At 42.6% G+C, this 19,655-nt stretch overlaps 1 protein-coding gene across 3 annotated transcripts in view; it reads left to right on the forward strand.

The window, feature by feature from the left end:
• Nucleotides 1-1,810: 1,810 nt before the first annotated feature.
• FAM169A (family with sequence similarity 169 member A) overlaps nucleotides 1,811-19,655 on the forward strand; it is a 106,424-nt gene continuing 88,579 nt past the window's right edge. For 2 of the 3 annotated variants that reach the window (XM_040420187.1, XM_040420189.1), the window contains exon 1: nucleotides 1,915-2,040. The gene's annotated coding sequence lies outside the window, so the exon portion shown is untranslated. Of the gene's footprint in view, nucleotides 2,041-19,655 lie in introns of all 3 variants that reach the window. The other variant, XM_040420188.1, reaches the window with a different exon arrangement.

Here is a 19,655-nt window from a genome sequence, read left to right on the forward strand (position 1 = left end):
TCCTGACGGTGACCGGCATTGAACCGCCGGCCCCCGATCTATGGATCGGCTTCTCTGCTGAACATGCGGTATATATTCTATCAACCAGTGCTTTTCTAAGCTGGATGGGCGTTAACGCCTTGTGGCGCATGCGCCCTTACATCATGCTTCCATTGTGGCCATCTTTGTTATGGTCAGCAACGATACTCAGCTTCGGTACAAGTCTCGCGATAATATACAGTGCGGCGCATGCGCCGCTGCTGTTTCCGGACGCCAGCAGTCTCCACCATGCCGCTTCAGCCTCTTACCCATTCAAAGGTTTTTAACTATATTCTTTTATATATTCACACATTTGTTCACTAATGCAATAATTACCAATTATGCAAGATCGGGGTATATTGTACACAATATTAATCACATTATGGATTTTTATGTATGCACTTATTCGTTACTATATGTATATCAGCTGTATGGATGAACTATACTATTTATATGACTGTAATTTTTGTATTTATCTTATTTGTGTTTATGACAATTGGAACTGATTTGTAATCATGTTAATCACTGTCACTATATATGTATGCCATTATGCACATGTTACTCAGCTGGACAAAGGCTCCATAGAGAGAGCTGAAACGTTGCGGCTGGTTGGGTGAATAAACCTTCCACTTTTTTCACAAATTGGAGTGCTGCCTTCGTTTTTGCTGTATATATATATATATATATATATTATTTATTTATTATTATTATATTTTTTTTTTTTTTTTTTTGAGGGGGGGGGGGGGGGGTTGGGGTGGCAGTGGATCTTGGGTGAGTTCCCACACTTTTTTTCCCCAGGACTTTACCCCTGCATAAGCCCACTCACCACGCCAAAGGTTTCCTCTATGAGTGGGTCTTACTCTAAAATTGGCGCAGCGCTGCACGGCGACCACCAATCCGGCAGGTGGCGGGACCCAGCAGCCAACCAGCACCTCTGCTGCCTGACTATGCCATAGTTAGCATAGTTAGAACAGTTGTCAAAGCTCACAGGCTACTTTCACACTTGCGGCAGTGTGATCCGGCGGGCAGTTCCGTCGTTGGAACTGGAAGCCGGATCCACCGATCTGCCGCTGACTGAAAGCATTTGTGAGACGGATCCGTCTTGTATATTTTTTCACATTTTTACTGGCCTGTGCATGCGCAGACCGGAAGGACGGATCCGGCATTCCGGTATTTTGATTGCCGGATCCGGCACTAATACATTCCTATGGGAAAAAATGGCGGATCCGGCATTCAGGCAAGTCTTCAGTTTTTTTTGCTGGAGATAAAACCGTAGCATGCTGCGGTTGTATCTTTTGCCTGATCAGTCAAAACGACTGAACTGAAGACATCCTGACGCATCCTGAACGGATTACTCTCCATTCAGAAATGCATGGGGATATACCTGATCAGTTCCTTTCCGGTATAGAGCCCCTGTGACGGAACTCAGCGCCGGAAAAGAATAACGCTAGTGTGAAAGTAGCCTAACCTGAAGCTCTCAGGAACTCCAACTGGGAGGAAAATACCTGCCTTGCCAGACACAACCCCTCGCTCTGTCACTATATATATATATACACTTGGTGTGTGGAGGGGAAGCATTCAGGCAGAGTAGGTAATGAGGGGAGCAATGTCGGGCAGCCTGCCGCACCGGTTGCCCTGCTGTCAGCATGTGCTGAGGGGGGGGGGGGGCACTGCTGTCATCTCTGCTTTGCTGTTCCCAGATAACCGCCTCAGATATCTAATATAGGCAATTAGTAAAATGATGTATTGTCTCCCTTCCAGCCACCATTGCCCTGTTAGCGCAGGAGGCAGGGGACGCGTTACATAAGGCTGTAGTAGGCGGCCGTGCACATTAGGCGTGGGGGCAGTGCGCGGTAACGTCACAGGAGCTCAGTGCCAGTCATCCCGGGGAGGAGAGTCCTTGTGGAGGTGAGTGATGCAGCTGGCAGTGCCGGATAATCACCCTCATCATCCTCCTAATCCCCGCCTCTCCCCGGGCACACACCGCTCACTGCCTGTTATTACATTCTAGGTGGGAATAAGGTAAGGAGGGCGAATCCAGTCGCTGACTGCGGGCATCTGTGTGCCATGACCGTGTGCTCCAGGGCATTGGTATAGTGCCTGGATGTGGGCACCGAGGCATCATATCCATCATGTAACTGTGTATGCATCGTGCATGGATGATGTATATGTAGGCGCCATTCATGTCTGTGACTGGGAAGCCGCAGGGCTCTTTACAGCCTTTGTCACACTGGGATTTAGCCTCCTCTCCTTTCCAGCTTCTACAATATTGTGGACATATTGCCGGCTCTAGCAGACCTCCATTTTAGAAATGTTGCAGGCAGATACATTTCCTTTGTAGGATGGAACTAAGACTTTTCATGTTTTTGGAGCCTGGTATAGATGCCAGGACATGGGCACCAGCTGAGATGCTTCACATTTCTATCAGTATTTTCTTCAGACATGTAGATTTTGGGTGAATGGTTATGTGTGTATTACTATAGAAAGACTGCCCGCATCTACTAGAGAAGTGCTGCAACCATGTGCCCACTGCACTGGCATCATATATAGCGGTGTTCATATGTGCCCATACCTCATTATTCAGTCTGACATTATACAAGTGCTATACCTAGAAGTGTTACTATATGGCCACTGTTTACTATCCTGGCATTATATATACAAGTGTTACTATATGGCCACTATTTACTGCCCTGGCATTATATATATATATACAAGTGTTACTATATGTCCGCAGTTTACTGCCCTGGCATTATATGTAGAAGTGTTACTATATGGCCACTGTTTACTGCCCTGGCATTATATGTAGAAGTGTTACTATATGGCCACTGTTTACTGTCCTGGCATTATATGTAGAAGTGTTACTATATGGCCACTGTTTACTGCCCTGGCATTATATATATACAAGTGTTACTATATGTCCGCAGTTTACTGCCCTGGCATTATATGTAGAAGTGTTACTATATGGCCACTGTTTACTCTCCTGGCATTATATATACAAGTGTTACTATATGTCCGCAGTTTACTGCCCTGGCATTATATGTAGAAGTGTTACTATATGTCTACAGTTTATTGTCCTGACTTCATATATCGGAGCATTACTATATGTCTACGGTTCAATAACATCATATATGTGTGCTTCTATGTGTTATGTTATGTGTCCATTCCCTGCCATCATGTATAGACTTATTATATACCCACAGCTCATTACACCAGTTTCACATATGGAAGTGTTACTGGGTGCCCACAGCTCACTATTCAGGCTGGCATGATATATGGAGACAAGTGTTACTATATGGCCACTGTTTACTGCCCTGGCATTATATGTAGAAGTGTTACTATATGGCCACTGTTTACTGCCCTGGCATTATATATACAAGTGTTACTATATGGCCACTGTTTACTGCCCTGGCATTATATATATATACAAGTGTTACTATATGTCCGCAGTTTACTGCCCTGGCATTATATATAAAAGTGTTACTATATGGCCACTATTTTCTGCCCTGGCATTATATATACAAGTGTTACTATATGACCACTATGTACTGTCCTGGCATTATATGTAGAAGTGTTACTATATGGCCACAGTTTATTGTCCTGACATCATATATCGGAGCATTACTATATGGCCACAGTTCAATAACATCCTATATGTGTGCTTCTATGTTTTATGTTATGTGTCCATTCCCTGCCATCATGTATAGACTTATTATATACCCACAGCTCATTACACCAGTTTCACATATGGAAGTGTTACTGGGTGCCCACAGCTCACTATTCAGGCTGGCATGATATATGGAGACAAGTGTTGAGCGAATTGAAGTATACACGAAGTGGACTTCAATCCGAATTTCAGGGAAAATCTGATACGCTGCAAAGCCGAATTTCCTCATTCTTCGTTCTTCGAGCGCGAGGAGGCCGCCGCGGTCATCTTTATTTAGGATCCCACTTAAAACCTCGTGGTGGTCACATGCGACGTCACTATGCTGGCCAGCGTGATGACATCATCATGTACCGTGCAAGATTTCGCTCTGGATCTTCAATCAAGATGGCCGCGGCAGACTCGGGATAAGACCAGTATTCAAATTTTCTTATTTTTCATCTCAGATGCCGTGATCAGCGATGAATGCAGCATCTGAGGGGTTCAATGATGGCGGGCGGCGCAATCTCCATTCTCCATCATTATACCCACTACTTACAAAGTAATGTGCTTTGTGACAAAGTAATTCTTCGCAAAGCGAATTTCTTTTCAAATAGAAACTTCACTCATCTCTAATAGAGACACCATGATGTGCTCACAGCTCATTGCACTAGTGTCATGTATGGAAATAGCCTTCTATGCCCACTACTTATTGCACTGGCACAGTATATAGAAGCTTTCTTGTATGCAACATATTGCCCTGGCATTCTGTGTAGAAGTGTCACTATATGTCCACAGCTTATTACACTGGTATTATACGTAGAAATGTTACTATATGTCTTCAGCTTATTACACTGGTATTATATGTAGAAGTGTTACTATATGTCCAGATTGTATTACCCTGGTATTATATGTAGAAGTGTTACTATATATCCACTGTGTTTTGCTCCTGGCATTATATGTAGAAGTGTTACTATATATCCACTGTGTTTTGCTCCTGGCATTATATGTAGAAATGTTAGGCCCCTTTCACACGGGCGAGTATTCCGCGCGGGTGCAATGTGTGAGGTGAACGCATTGCACCCGCACTGAATCCGGACCCATTCATTTCTATAGGGCTGTGCACATGAGCGGTGATTTTCACGCATCACTTGTGCGTTGCGTGAAAATTGCAGCATGCTCTACTTTCTGCGTTTTTCACGCAACGCAGGCACCATAGAAGTGAATGGGGCCGCGTGAAAATCGCAAGCAAGTGCGGATGCGGTGAGATTTTCACGCATGGTTGCTAGGTGACGATCGGGCTGGGGACCTGATCTGTATTATTTTCCCTTATAACATGGTTATAAGGGAAAATAATAGCATTCTGAATACAGAATGCAAAGTAAAACAGTGATGGAGGGGTTAAAAATTAAAAAAATTAACTCACTGAGTCCACTTGATCGCGTAGTTGCGGATCTCTGTCTTCTTCTGCAATGTTGAGCTGCCGGCTAAGGACCTGTGGTGACGTCACATCACATGGTCCAATCACATGGTCCCTCTCCATGGCGATGAACCATGTGATTGGACCATGTGATGAGCACAGTGACTTCACCACAGGTCTTTTGCCAGGTCCTGAAGATAGAACAGAGACCGGCAGCTATGGAGCAGGTAAGTTAACTTTTTTTTTTTTTTTAACCCCTCCAGCCCTATTGTACTATGCATTCTGTATTCAGAATGCTATTATTTTCCCTTATAATCATGTTATAAGGGAAAATAATAAAATCTACACAACACCGAACCCAAATCCGAACTTCTGTGAAGAAGTCTGGGTTCGGTTCTGGGTACCAAACATGCCGATTTTTCTCACACGCGTGCAAAACGCATTACAATGTTTTGCACCCGCACGGAAAAAACGCAAACATGGAACGCAATCGCAGTGAAAACTGACTTGTTTTAGTGTCAAAATCGCACCATTTTCCCTGAACGCATCAGTTTTTCTGTTTTTTGTTTCCGTTGTGTTTCCATTTCGGTTCCGTTTCTCCGTTCCGTTTTTCCGTATGGCATATACAGTATACAGTAATTACATAGAAAAAATTGGGCTGGGCATAACATTTTCAATAGATGGTTCTGCAAAAACGGAACGGATATGGAAGAAATACGGATGCATTTCCGTATGTGTTCCGTTTTTTTTTGCGGACCCATTGACTTGAATGGAGCCACGGAACGTGATTTGCGGACAATAATAGGACAAGACTCAAAATGTAGCAGAACGGAAATGCGGACATACGGAAACGGAATGCTCACGGAGTGCATTCCGTTTTTGTGGACCCATTGAAATGAATGGTTCCGTATACGGAACACAATAAACGGCCCGTATACGGAACGCAAAAAACATTCATGTGAACGAGCCCTTAATGGAAATAATATACAGAGAAGGGGGTGATGTACCAGTAGGGTGCTGCACCTAGTGTGGCGTCCCACACGGTGAGAAGGGCTGCACCCTGACTGTGATTTACCTTCTTAGTAAGGTGCTAGTGTCCCAGCTGTTAGTGCATCCTTACTGCGCTCCGTAATGGCCACTCCGATGTTTCGGCGTCCCACGTGGATGTGAGGTCACCTGTATGGCATATCACGTCTCCTTCCTTTGTTCGATTCACGATCGCTGTATAGCGATCTTTTTTGATCCAATAGAGGGGTAAAGTCGATTAATTGGAAGCGCTTCCAGGATAGTCTTGTAAGCAGGTTTATTGGGGAATCACCAAAGATATATAGATGTGTTACTATATGTCCACATCTTATTACCCTGGTATTTTATGTAGAGGTGTTACTATATGTCCACAGCTTATTACCCTGGTATTTTATGTAGAGGTGTTAGGCCCCTTTCACACGAGCGAGTTTTAAGTGCGGGTGCAATGCGTGACGTGAACGCATAGCACCCGCACTGAATCCTGACCCATTAATTTCAATGGGTATGTGTACATGAGTGTTTTTTTTTCACGCATCAGTTCTGCGTTGCGTGAAAATCGCAGCATGCTCTATATTCTGCGTTTTTCACTCAGCCCTGGCCCCATAGAAGTGAATGGGGCTGCGTGAAAAACGCATTGCATCCGCAAGCAAATGCAGGTGCGATGCGTTTTTCACTGATGGTTGCTAAGAGATGTTGTTTGTAAACCTTCAGTTTTTTATCACGCGCATGAAAAACGCATCAAAACGCATTGCACCCGCGCTGAAAAAACTGAACGCAATCGCAGACAAAACTGACTGAACTTGCTTGCAAAATAGTGCGAGTTTCACTGAACGCACTCTGAACGCATCCGGACCTAATCTGTCACGCTCGTGTGAAAGGGGCCTTAGGGCTGTTTCACACGAGCGAGTCCATTGCGGGAATCGCGCTCCGTGTGTGAGTGTGAACCTCCGCTCTGGACTTGCAGGAGCGCACGGCATTATCATGATTTATAATGCTATGTGTCTCTGCATGACCTTTTTTCCACAGAATCATAGTGACATAAAGCTGTCAGTATGATTCTGTAGAAATAAGGTCAAGCAGAGACACCTAGCATTATAAATCATGATAATGCCGTGCGCTCCTGCAAGTCCAGAGCGGAGTTCCCGCAATGGACTCGCTCGTGTGAAACAGCCCTTACTGCATTTCTTTAGCTTATTACACTGGTATTATACGTAGAAATGTTGTTATATATCCGCTGTGTATTGCTCCTGGCATTATATGTAAAAGTGTTACTATATGTCCACAGCTTATTATCCTGGTATTATATGTAGAAATGTTACTATATGCCCAGAATTTATTACCCTGGTATAATATGTAGAAATGTGACTACGTGTCTTCAGCTTATTACCCTGGTATTACAGTCAGGTCCATAAATATTGGGACATCAACACAATTCTAACATTTTTGGCTCTATGCACCACCACAATGGATTTGAAATAAAACAAACAAGATGTGCTTTAACTGCAGACTGTCAGCTTTAATTTGAGGGTATTTACATCCAAATCGGGTGAACGGTGCAGGAATTACAACAGTTTGCATATGTGCCTCCCACTTGTTAAGGGACCAAAAGTAATGGGACAGAACAATAATTATAAATCAAACTTTCAATTTTTAGTACTTGGTTGCAAATCCTTTGCAGTCAATTACAGCCTGAAGTCTGGAACGCATAGACATCACCAGACGCTGGGTTTTATCCCTGGTGATGCTCTGCCAGGCCTCTACTGCAACTGTCTTCAGTTCCTGCTTGTTCTTGGGGCATTTTCCATTCAGTTTTCTCTTCAGCAAGTGAAATGCATGCTCAATCGGATTCGGGTCAGGTGATTGACTTGGCCATTGCATAACATTCCACTTCTTTCCCTTAAAAAACTCTTTGGTTGCTTTTGCAGTATGCTTTGGGTCATTGTCTATCTGTACTGTGAAGCGCTGTCCAATGAGTTCTAGAGCATTTGGCTGAATATGAGCAGATAATATTGCCCGAAACACTTCAGAATTCATCCTGCTGCATTTGTCAGCAGTCACATCATCAATAAATAAAAGAGAAACAGTTCCATTGGCAGCCATACATGCCCACGCCATGACACTACCACCACCATGCTTCACTGATGAGGTGGTATGCTTCGGATTATGAGCAGTTCCCTTCCTTCTCCATACTCTTCTCTTCCCATCACTCTGGTACAAGCTGATCTTGGTCTCATCTGTCCATAGGATGTTGTTCCAGAACTGTGAAGGCTTTTTAAGATGTCGTTTGGCAAACTCTAATCTGGCCTTCCTGTTTTTGAGTCTCACCAATGGTTTACATCTTGTGGTGAACCCTCTGTATTCACTCTGGTGAAGTCTTCTCTTGATTGTTGACTTTGGCACACGTACACCTACCTCCTGGAGAGTGTTCTTGATCTGGCCAACTGTTGTGAAGGGTGTTTTCTTCACCAGGGAAAGAATTCTTCAGTCATCCACCACAGTTGTTTTCCGTGGTCTTCCGGGTTTTTTGGTGTTGCTGAGCTCACCGGTGCGTTCCTTCTTTTTAGGAATTTGTTCCAAACAGTTGTTTTGGTCACACCTAATGTTTTTGCTATCTGTCTGATGGGTTTGTTGTGTTTTTTCAGCCTAATGATGGCTTGCTTCACTGATAGTGACAGCTCTTTGGATCTCATCTTGAGAGTTGACAGCAACAGATTCCAAATGCAAATAGCAGACTTGACATGAGCTCTGGGCCTTTTATCTGCTCATTGTAATTGGGATAATGAGGGAATAACACACACCTGGCCATGGAACAGCTGAGAAGCCAATTGTCCCATTACTTTTGGTCCCTTAACAAGTGGGAGGCACATATGCAAACTGTTGTAATTCCTACACCGTTCACCTGATTTGGATGTAAATACCCTCAAATTAAAGCTGACAGTCTGCAGTTAAAGCACATCTTGTTCGTTTTATTTCAAATCCATTGTGGTGGTGAATAGAGCTAAAAATATTAGAATTGTGTTGATGTCCCAATATTTATGGACCTGACTGTATATGTAGAAGTTTTACTATATGCCCAGAATTTATTTCCCTGGTATTATATGTAGAAATGTTACTATATGTCAAAAATGTATTACCCTAGTATTATACGTAGAAATGTGACTACATGTCTTAAGCTTATTACCCTGGTATTATATGTAGAAGTGTTACTATATGCCCAGAAATTATTACCCTGGTATTATATGTAAAAGTGTTACCATATGTCCAGAATGTATTACCCTGATATAATATGTAGAAATATATGTCCACTGTGTATTGCTCCTGGCATTGTACAGTATATGAGCCCAATGTATTACTCTGGCTTTGTATGTAGAATATACAGTGCTCCTAGCTGGCTGCTACTTTTTACTCTAGTATTTTATAATTGTATATTAAAGTGTTGTTATCTGTCCTAATCAGAGCAACTGCACAGACGCAAGATTGACAGCGCCAGGCGAGATGTTTGGCCCTGTCAATCAATGGGGTGAGAGGAGACTCTTGTGAAGTGGGTCCTGCCCCTCGCTGCTCAAGCAGACTGATTTATTAACAAATTTGATTTATATGAATCAGTTTGCTCATCTCTAGTTCCTACTTGTCCACAGCTTACTACCCTTGCATCATATATAGAAGTGTTCCTCTAGGCCAACTGCTTATATATAGACCGTGTTCCTGGTGGGAGGAAGTATTGGTTCTATTACTTGCACATCTTACGTCTTATTATCTCTAATGTTATGTACTGTATGCTGCAGTTGTGCTGTTTTTATGGAGAATTCTGTAGTATTCATAAGGTATTGCAGAGAATGAGGGGTGTAGTCCTTGACAAGCCCAGTGTGGATGGTGATTAATGGCCACCCTGACAGTCCAAAACCAGAGCAACTTTTCCAGGTAATATAGCATGGGAGAACTGAGATTATGAGTTTTGGCCTGAATATTTCTTTACTGAGTAAATTATTATTTTACTGTTTTGTCTACTATGATTAAAGAGGGAACAAATTACTATGTATCATGGTTCCTGTAAATTTATTTTCATTGATAGTTCAGTAAGGCTTAGTGCACATGACCGTATTTTTCATTTGTGTGCTATCTGTGTTTTTTACGGATAGCACATTGACCCATTCATTTCTATAGGGCTATGCACACATCCGTATTTTTTGCTGCAAATTAAAGAAATGTCCTATTCTGGTCCATATTGCGGACACGCATAGTCCTTTCTATTGATGCAGTGGGAAAAAATGCATAATGTACACAGAAGAAATCCATGTCTTGTAGATCCATTGTGTGCAGACCAATATATGAAAACAGCCATGAGCATGCCGCCTATGGCTAGATCTCCATATATCCATCCACCAGGTGTAGTTTCCCTCTGGTGTAGACCAGAAACGCTGGAGGGAAACTCATAGCAGAACTGATCCCATGGTTTTCTGTGGGATTGTTTCTGGCATCCAGTACATCATTTCCAATGTCTGATGCCTCTCAACACTGGCCAGAAAACATACAATAGGAATTCATCATTTCCCCCACGTCAACATGGACGTAAAAAAAAAGTCGTTGTGTTTGTGACTATGAGGGGAAAAAACGGGTGTTCCTGAAAAAATGCCTGGTTAATTTCATTAATACGTTAGCATGATTTTGAGAATATTATTTTAATTTCAACTGTAACTTATTTTTACTTATCTTACTAAGCAATAGAAAAAAAAAGTGACCTCCGGGCTTGCAGCATGGGAATATGGATTGATAGAAGTGTTTCTTAACTCTTCAAGTGTTTCTTAAGCCCTCAAGGAACCCAAACAGGTCATATTTGGAGGAGGTGATAATAGATTTCTTCATGGCTGGCAAAGGTCTTCCTTCCTTCTAAGAGGTTCAATTAAAAAATGACCTGTTGATGTTTATTGTGAATACAGAGAATGTGATTTGTGGCATTCTCCGTCATGGACTTTAATGTTCTTGGGTTCCTGCCCAGTTGTAGAATGAATGCCCAAACAGATACTGATGACGCTAATAGCTACAGACCTGGAGATGTGGTTCGTGGAAATGGTGGGATGAATAAGGTGGAGATCTGTTGTTACAAGACAAAATGTTCATGTTTCATAGAAGGCAAGTTTTCTCGTAAAGTGGTTGTCTCACGAAGACAAACCCTATCCATATGCTCTGTTACAGCATATGTATGTTATAGAGGGGTGGTTTCCCACTTGGGCTCTCATTCTGGTGGACTTTAGCCATCTTGTATTGCATAGATGGCGATTCCTCTGAGGAGCCGTCATGTAATGCCACTTTGCCCCTGGAGTGGCTGTTGGGTGGGAAATGCCTGGTTGGCAGGGGCGTAGCTAAAGGCTCCCTTCCCTCAGTGCTTTGTGGCCAAGGGCAGGGAAACACATTGCCTTCGTGTTCCCTGAGTCAAAAATTGAAATGGAGTTGACCAACATACACTTTCTATAATTCCGATGTCTTTTTATGTGGCACAAGGGTATTTGGGCCCCCTCAGACTCCTGGGTCTGGTAGCGACTGCTACATCTGCACCCCTATAGCTATGCCTCTGCTGGTTGGTCATAGTTTATTGTTAACTTCACTTTTAGGCCCTGTTCAGATTGGTAGCATGACTATTGTTAATACTGTAAAAAAAAAAAGTATAATACTGTGTTAGACATCAGACATACATTTGATGTACACAAAAAACATATAGGTTAACGGGTGACTCAGGCAGATGCCATACAGTGACATCTGTCACCATAGAGTTCCATTGTAAAAAAAAAGTTTACGTTTTTTGGCTGGACTTTGCAGGATGGAAAAACGTGGTACACTATACTTTCCCATCCTGCAGAGTCCTGCAAAAAAAGTCAACTTTTTTTTTTTACAATAGAACTCTATGGTGACGAATGCCACAGTATGGCATCTGTCTGAGGCACCCGTTAACGTATAAAAAAAATGGTGTATGTTAAACATATGACAAAAACCCTCCTTTATATATCAAGGGGAGAAAAACATAACTGGATCGCACATCCACAAAGCGAGTTTATTTAGATCTAAGCATAGCATTGTGGATGTGCGATCCAGTTCTGATTTTCTCCCCTTGATAAAAACCCACCTTTTATGTTCATGTTTTAAAGCTCCTTCCGGTACGGAGCTTTGCTACTGGTTATTTCAGGCACTGACAGCATCGCCGTGCTGCCAGTGCCGTTCACAGGGTGCCCTGCTCTGATGAATGGCAGGGAAAAATCTTAGGCCAAATGCACACGGCCGTGAAACATGGCCGTGAGCGGTCCGTGGTATCCCGGCCTGGCATCCGGCTGACAGCAGGAGCGCATGGTGTCATTGGTTGCTATGACGCCGTGCGCTTCATGCCGCCGCTGCACTACAGTAATACACTCATATAGATCATATGAGTGTATTACTTTAGTGCAGCGGCGGCATGAAGCGCACGGCGTCATAGCAACCAATGACGCCGTGCGCTCCTGCTGTCAGCAGGATGCCAGGCCGGGATACCATGGACCGCTCATGTCCGTGTTCCACGGCCGTGTGCATTTGGCCTTAGATGTTTTTTAGAGCGTAAAATGACTTGTACAGGAACTATTGCGACCTCTGCCTGCAGGTACGATACCTGTTTAACTGCTAACAAAAATAAAAGCAATAATGTTATATAGCGAGCTTTCCAGACAACTTAGATCTCTTCACCAGGCATAATATATGCACATGATGAAATAAATGGCCATTTTAAACAAAAAGAATAAGGTCTCATGCACACGACCATAAGTGGATCCACATAATACGGATGCCATCCATGTTGCATCCACATTTTTGGGGACCCAATGATTTCAATAAGTCTGTGGTCTGCATTTTACGGCCAAGTATAGGACATGTTGTACCTTTTTGTGGAACGGACATACAGATGTCGAAAGCATCCCTATGTCCGTTCCACAAAAAGATAGAATATGTCGCAGATTCTACTGCAACATGGCATGAGACAGGATCTGCGCCAGATATACACCACAAAAGTGAACCTACCCTAAGTTGTCTGGAAAGCTTTCTATGAAACATCATTGCTTTTATTTTTGTTAGCCATTAGGCCTGCACAATATATCGCCAAAGCAATCGCAATAAATCGCCATATCGCAATCGCCAATAGGCCGACCCAAAAATGCTGCAATTGTATTACCATATTTTTCGCTTTATAAGACAAACTTTTTTTCCCCCAAAAGTGGGGGGAAAATGGTAGGGCGTCTTATAAAGCGATGGTTGACTTTTTACGTGGCTGACACGGATGTATCGCCGGCCGCTATGTTGCACAGCGGGGAAGGAGGAGGGCTGGAGGCAAGTCGTTATTTTAATGAACAAATGTTCTTCTATTTATTCTGTTTATCTGTTCTGTGCAGTGCTATTAAGAAAATGGCAAGTTTTGTATTTTGTACTTTTGCAGTAATGCTAATATGTTGTTTCATTTAGTAAAAGATGTTTTATTTTGAAAAACACTGTGCATTTCAGTTCTTGAGTTAAGCATAACTACATTTCAGCATTATCAGTAATTTCTGTGTGCTTTTGCCTTGAAAATCCAGGCAAATAGACCTCTAGCACAATTCCCTTAAAATATCGCATTGCATATCGTTATCGCAATTTTTAGGGCCCTAATCGCAATCGCACAAAATTCCCATATTGTGCAGCTTTATTAGCCATTACAAAATATTACGTCTGGAAGACTTTTTTTTTGTTTCTCTTAGGGCTCATGCACACGACAGTATTTTGGGTTCAGTATACTGGCCGTTTTTTGAGTTCAGTATGCGGTACATATACTGAACCATTCATTTCAATGGTTCAGCAAAAAAACTGAAGTGTCTCCGTGTGCATTCAAATCACGGTGCTTGGATCCATTCAAGTCAATGGGTCCGCAAAAAAACGGAACGAAATTGCGGATGTGTGAATGGAGCCTTAATGAGAGAGGTAAAACATAATAGAAGAGATTTATCGAAACTGGTGTGGAGTAGAACTGGCTTAGTTGCCCATAGCAACCAATCAGATTCCACCTTTCATTTTTCAGAGCTCCTTTGGAAACTGAATGATGGAATCTGATTGGTTGTTATGAGCAACAAGCCAGTTCTTCTTTACACCTGTTTTGATAAACCTCCCCCAATATGTAATGGATCCTAACAAATTTTGAGGGAGCTAATTGACTGATATTGGTTGTCTTTAGGCTAACGATTTCTCACAGCAGACTACACTGATCAGAAAACAGTGAAGACTAGTGGCACTAGTGTGAACAGTGCTTTTTTTTCCATTGTTTTTAGCAAGCTACTGTCTCCTTCTTTCTCAGTGTCTTTCCAGTGATGGTCTACAGCTAAATTCACCCCTTGTCTTTATAAGGGCTCATTCAGACGGCCGTATGCTGTCCGCAAAAATGTGGATCCGTTTTTTTTGCGGACAGTTCAGCATGTCCGCAAAAAAACGGATTGCATTCCGTTTTTTTGCTGGTCCATGGACTTCAATAGGGCCATGTCCTGATTTTCACTGACAAGTATAGGACATGTTTCATTTTTTTGCTGAGCTGTGCAATGGAAGAAAAGGTCCCCATAGAAATGAATGGGACAGCATCTAATCCGCAAAAAAACAGATCTGCATTTTTGCGGACAGCATATGGCCGTCTGAATGAGCACTTAGGGCAAGGCCTCTTTCACACGGGCGTCGCTTGTGAGGGCCGGATAGGATGCGGGTGCGTCGCGGGAAAGTGTGCGATTTTTCCGCGCGAGTGCAAAGCGTTTTAATGCATTTTGCACGCGCGTGAGAAAAATCGGCATGTTTGGTACCCAGACCCGAACCCGGACTTCTTCACAGAAGTTCAGGTTTGGGTTAGGTGTTGTGTAGATTTTATTATTTTCCCTTATAACATGGTTATAAGGGAAAATAATAGCATTCTTATTACAGAATGCTTAGTACAATAGGGATGGAGTCCACCATGTGCGGCTTAGAGCAAGTTCACATCACCGTTATTTTTACGTTCTTCTTCTGTTTCGTCATAAAGATCAGTTATGCACATTTGGCATCCGTTTGAGCCATTTCTGTCAGAAATCCATTATTTTAGACAGGAAAAAATGCAAAATTTTGGTAAGGCTGTGGGCACTATTGGAATGGGTTGTGAATCAGAGGGTTTGGGTGGGTCTCTACTACTCTTGTCATCAGAAAACCCGTGTTTAAATCAAGTATTTATATATATATATAAAGAGAAAAATGGCGGCACTGGCTACAGAGAGAAATTGCGGGTGCACGTCCCTAGGGGAATAGACTGGTGTCCCCAATAAATAAATCCGGAAAAAAGAGCGGCATTCCAAAAAATAAAAGCAAGTGAACCTTTATTCACCCCAGTGGTGCAACGTTTCGGCTCTGGTCATGAGCCTTCCCCTTGAGGAAGGCTCGTGACCAGAGCCGAAACGTTGCACCACTGGGGTGAATAAAGGTTCACTTGCTTTTATTTTTTGGAGTGCCGCTCTTTTTTCCGGATTTTTATATATATATATATATATATATATATATATTTTATCAGTTATTTAAAATTTTCCATGTCACTGTCTATATTCTGTTGATTTTTTTTCTGTAATTTAAACAAAATAGTAACTTCCTGCAGTTTTCACACTAGCCTACCATACACGATACAGAGCAACAAGGCAGGCTAAACTGGCTGAAAATGTTCATCCTGTCAAAACACATTTTTGAGAGATGGCGATTGCAAATGATTGTTTGCACTATTTTTTTTCTCCAAATAATAATGAGCCAAAAGGTCACTTCACATGGAAAGGTGCTTACACATGAATTTTGCTCTGCCACAAAAAAAAACAGATAACGCTAATGCGTTTTTTAGGGCACCTGCATTTTTTTGCTGCAATTTATTAGTAGCTTTTTTTTCTAAATGGTTCTGTGAACTTTTTTTTTGTTTTTTTTTCCTTACAGCAAAGGAGATGTAAAAACGGTGTAAAAAAAGCTCAAGCAACAGCATGCTGCCATTTTGAAAAGAAGGCAGAAAGACAAAAAATGCCACCTACTTAAGAAAGATGCCAGTAGAAAAAAAAAGCTTGTGTGTCCTGTATTTCATATTTTCCATAGACCTTCAGCTAACATCTGGAGCAGGCATTTCTAACACACACACACAAAATTAAAAATTCCACAAAAAATGTAAAAATACAGAAGAACCTATGTGTGAAACCACCCAGCCTAATAACTGGTGCCACTTCCTGGTCTATACAGATCACTTTTTAACAGTCATCTCATTATCATTGGCAGATATCACCTAAATATAGATAACACAGCATAATAATAGGTCAGAAATCAGCAACCTTCCACACTCCAGCTGTTGTGAAACTACAACTCCCAGCATACACATTTGCTTGGCTGTTATCGAAACTCCTGTAGAAGTGAATGGAACATGCTGGGAATTGTAGTTTCTCAACAGCGGAGTGCGAGAGTTTGCTGTCCACTGTAATACGTGATGGTCACATCTTATCTATTCCCTTCTTCCTTGTACAATGACCTCTGCACAGGGCAGGCATGCCTAGAAAACTCTCCCATAGAAGTCACTGAGGTCTCCTACTGACCATTGTGTCTATGGCCTAGGTGGCTACTGTAAAGCCTATCTCAGAGTCAGGAAGTCTTCACATATTATTAGGCCTAGTGACTAGTGTGAAACTGCATGATATAAAGATTTTTTTGAGATCACCAAAAATTGTGAAAACATGAATTAAACAATAAATCATTTTTGATGACATATGATCCTGAGGTCACGGGTCCTCCTTAAAGTCATGCAGTAGTCAGCAATAAAGGACAACTGGGTGTTACAGTTGGGGTCGTGTCACTGCACAGTCTGACACTGGCAGCACTGATTGAATAGTGTCAGGCTGTGCAGGGACATATTCCCACACCTAATTGGACCTTTATTGTGGACTGCTAGAAACAATTGGGGGTTGGCAGATTATCATCCTTACCCCAGACCCCTCTCTTTTCTAAACCTCATCTGCCTCACCTCTATTATATCCCTAGGTTTGGATTCTGATCAGGAAAAGGGATAACAGTGTAACTGTCATTTGAGAAAACTTCTGACATGTCCTAATGAGACCGATCGCTCAAATGAAGAGACAGAAGGCTTCAGCTGAGCACCGTGGTATGCACTTTCCCTCAGCCAGTAGACCACTAGCCCTGACTCTCCAAGGATGAATCAAACAAAACCAAATGGGCACGGCGCTCAGCTGAGTGCATCTGCCCCTTCATTTCAGCAATCGGCGGAGGTCTCAGCATTTCTGCACCACCGATCAAAAGCTCGGACACGTCATTATGATGTATCAGAAGTTTTCTGAAATTGGAAGTAATCCTCAAATGGGTTGTTCCGGAATAATTTGTATTTAGCTAATGTCCACAGTCTGCCTCAGTAGATTTATAGTTACCTGCTCCCTGTCGTTTCAGTTCTCTGCGATGGCTCTGATGTGTCCATGTTCCAGATCATGGCTTTGTTTATTTCTGGTGCAGCATGGGATCTGTTTCAGTCAATGGCTGGATTCAACGGCACAAACAAAAATGGAAGAGCAGCACAACCGGACCTTTAGACCAAAACCGGAATGCAACAGCCGCGATGGGACCGCAGATCCACAGCAGTCCAGGAACAGCAATGAAAAATGGAAGTCACAGCAGCATATTCAGTGCATCTTTTATTGGAAGCCTTGAGTGCACACACAAAGTACGACGTTTCAGCTACGCAGTAGCCTTTGTCAAGATACTTGACAAAGGCTACTGCGTAGCCGAAACATCGTACTTTGTTTGTGTGTCCACTCAAGGCTTCCAATAAAAGACGCACTGGATATGCTGCTGTGACTTCCATTTTTCATGGCTGGCTTCAACGGTGACTTGCCGTTTGTAGCAACTTCACCACTGATGCCAGTCTTTGCACTGGAACATGTGACTATTTTATACTCATGCCGTGCCAAAAGTAAACAAAGACAGGGACTGCAACATGGACACACCGGAATCATCAGGGAGGACCGAAGCGGTGGGGAGTAGGTAAGTATGAAGCTTCCAATTACTGAGGCAGGCTGCAGCCATTAGCTAAAAATGAATTATTCCCGGACAACCCCTTGTATCCAACACATAATACATTTAATTTTTTTGTTGAATTCCGAAGTAGGTATGAAGTGGCCAGATATTCCCTTTTTTTAATATTAAACAGGTGGAATTCAGTAATCAGCAGAGATCAGGCAGAGGTCAGGGCCAGCAGCAGACAGACATTAAGGTCAGGGAAACAAGTGAATCATAGCCGTAAACAGCAGGAACAAATGCACACTGAAGCTGACTGGAACAAAATGGACCTTAGTTCTCAGTCCCAGAATATTATGGACCCTTATAAGGCCTGGGACATATGACCATTGGGTCCGGAGAACTTAGTGTGCACCAGCCCTTTGAGAGGCCAGGAGGTGGTGCATGCACATGACTTATAGCAGAAATGTGCACTGTGGGAGGGGAATGGTGGCCAGGAAGAAAATGCTGAGCACCCAGAACCATTAGTTGGAGAATCGTGCCACCTACCCAGTGTATATTATGTAATGCGTTCTCAAAGTCTTCAGACTGTTACGAGCTTGTGCTGAAATAAAAAAATAATTTCGTTTTCCCCCATCATTCTGTTGTTCAATTTCTTTTATTGAAAAGAGCATAAAAGGACAGTACCTCAAAAGACAAAATCAGCTCGATGACAAGTCGAAGCTGCGTACAATTAAGAGTATACACTCAAATGTTCAACGGTACAGAGAGCAATAATATGCATAGAGGGGTACAACCAGAGGTCAGTCATTACATTTAAGTGTCACAACTTATTCTGATAGTATATGTATAAGAGTAAGCGCTCAGAGGAATACATACACAGATAAACAGGTGACAAAGACGAGGACATACACAGAAAAACAGAGGAGGGGGAAGGGAGAGAAAAGTCCTGACCATAGATATAGAAAGACAAAAGTCGAAATAATAGGTTCCAATTTGAGTGAGCCAGTCTAACAAGAGAAAAATATACCCATTTCAGGTGGAGTAAACTTCCTGATAAAGGGAATAGGGTAGTGAAGATCTAGGGAGGGAGCCAAAATCTCCTCAGGGACTGGCATCATCCCTGTTCAACCAATTTATATATTCGCTAGAACCCTTAAACAAAATCCAGGGAGTCCAGATTTTTAAGAATTTGGTGGAATTGCCCAAGTCCTCCGCCCATAATTCCTCCATTCTATAGATTTTCTCAAAGGTGATTAGCCAGTCCCTAAGGAGAGGGGCAGATGTGGATTTCCAGAACCTAGGTATGACCAGGCGGGCAGCTTGAACAAAAAATCGCAACAGGCCCTTCCTCAGGGTGGAAGTAGAGCCGGGGAACATGGAGAGTAAAGCACCCTCTGGCGTCCACCTAGTAGAACTACCACAAACCAAGTCGTAAAGGTCATTAATGGCCTCCCAGAAAGGTGTAATTCTTTTGCAAAGCCACCAAATATGGGACATATTACCCTCTTCACTACCACA

The sequence above is a fragment of the Bufo bufo genome, chromosome 2 (genome assembly GCF_905171765.1).
Source record: "Bufo bufo chromosome 2, aBufBuf1.1, whole genome shotgun sequence".
Lineage (NCBI taxonomy): Eukaryota > Metazoa > Chordata > Amphibia > Anura > Bufonidae > Bufo > Bufo bufo.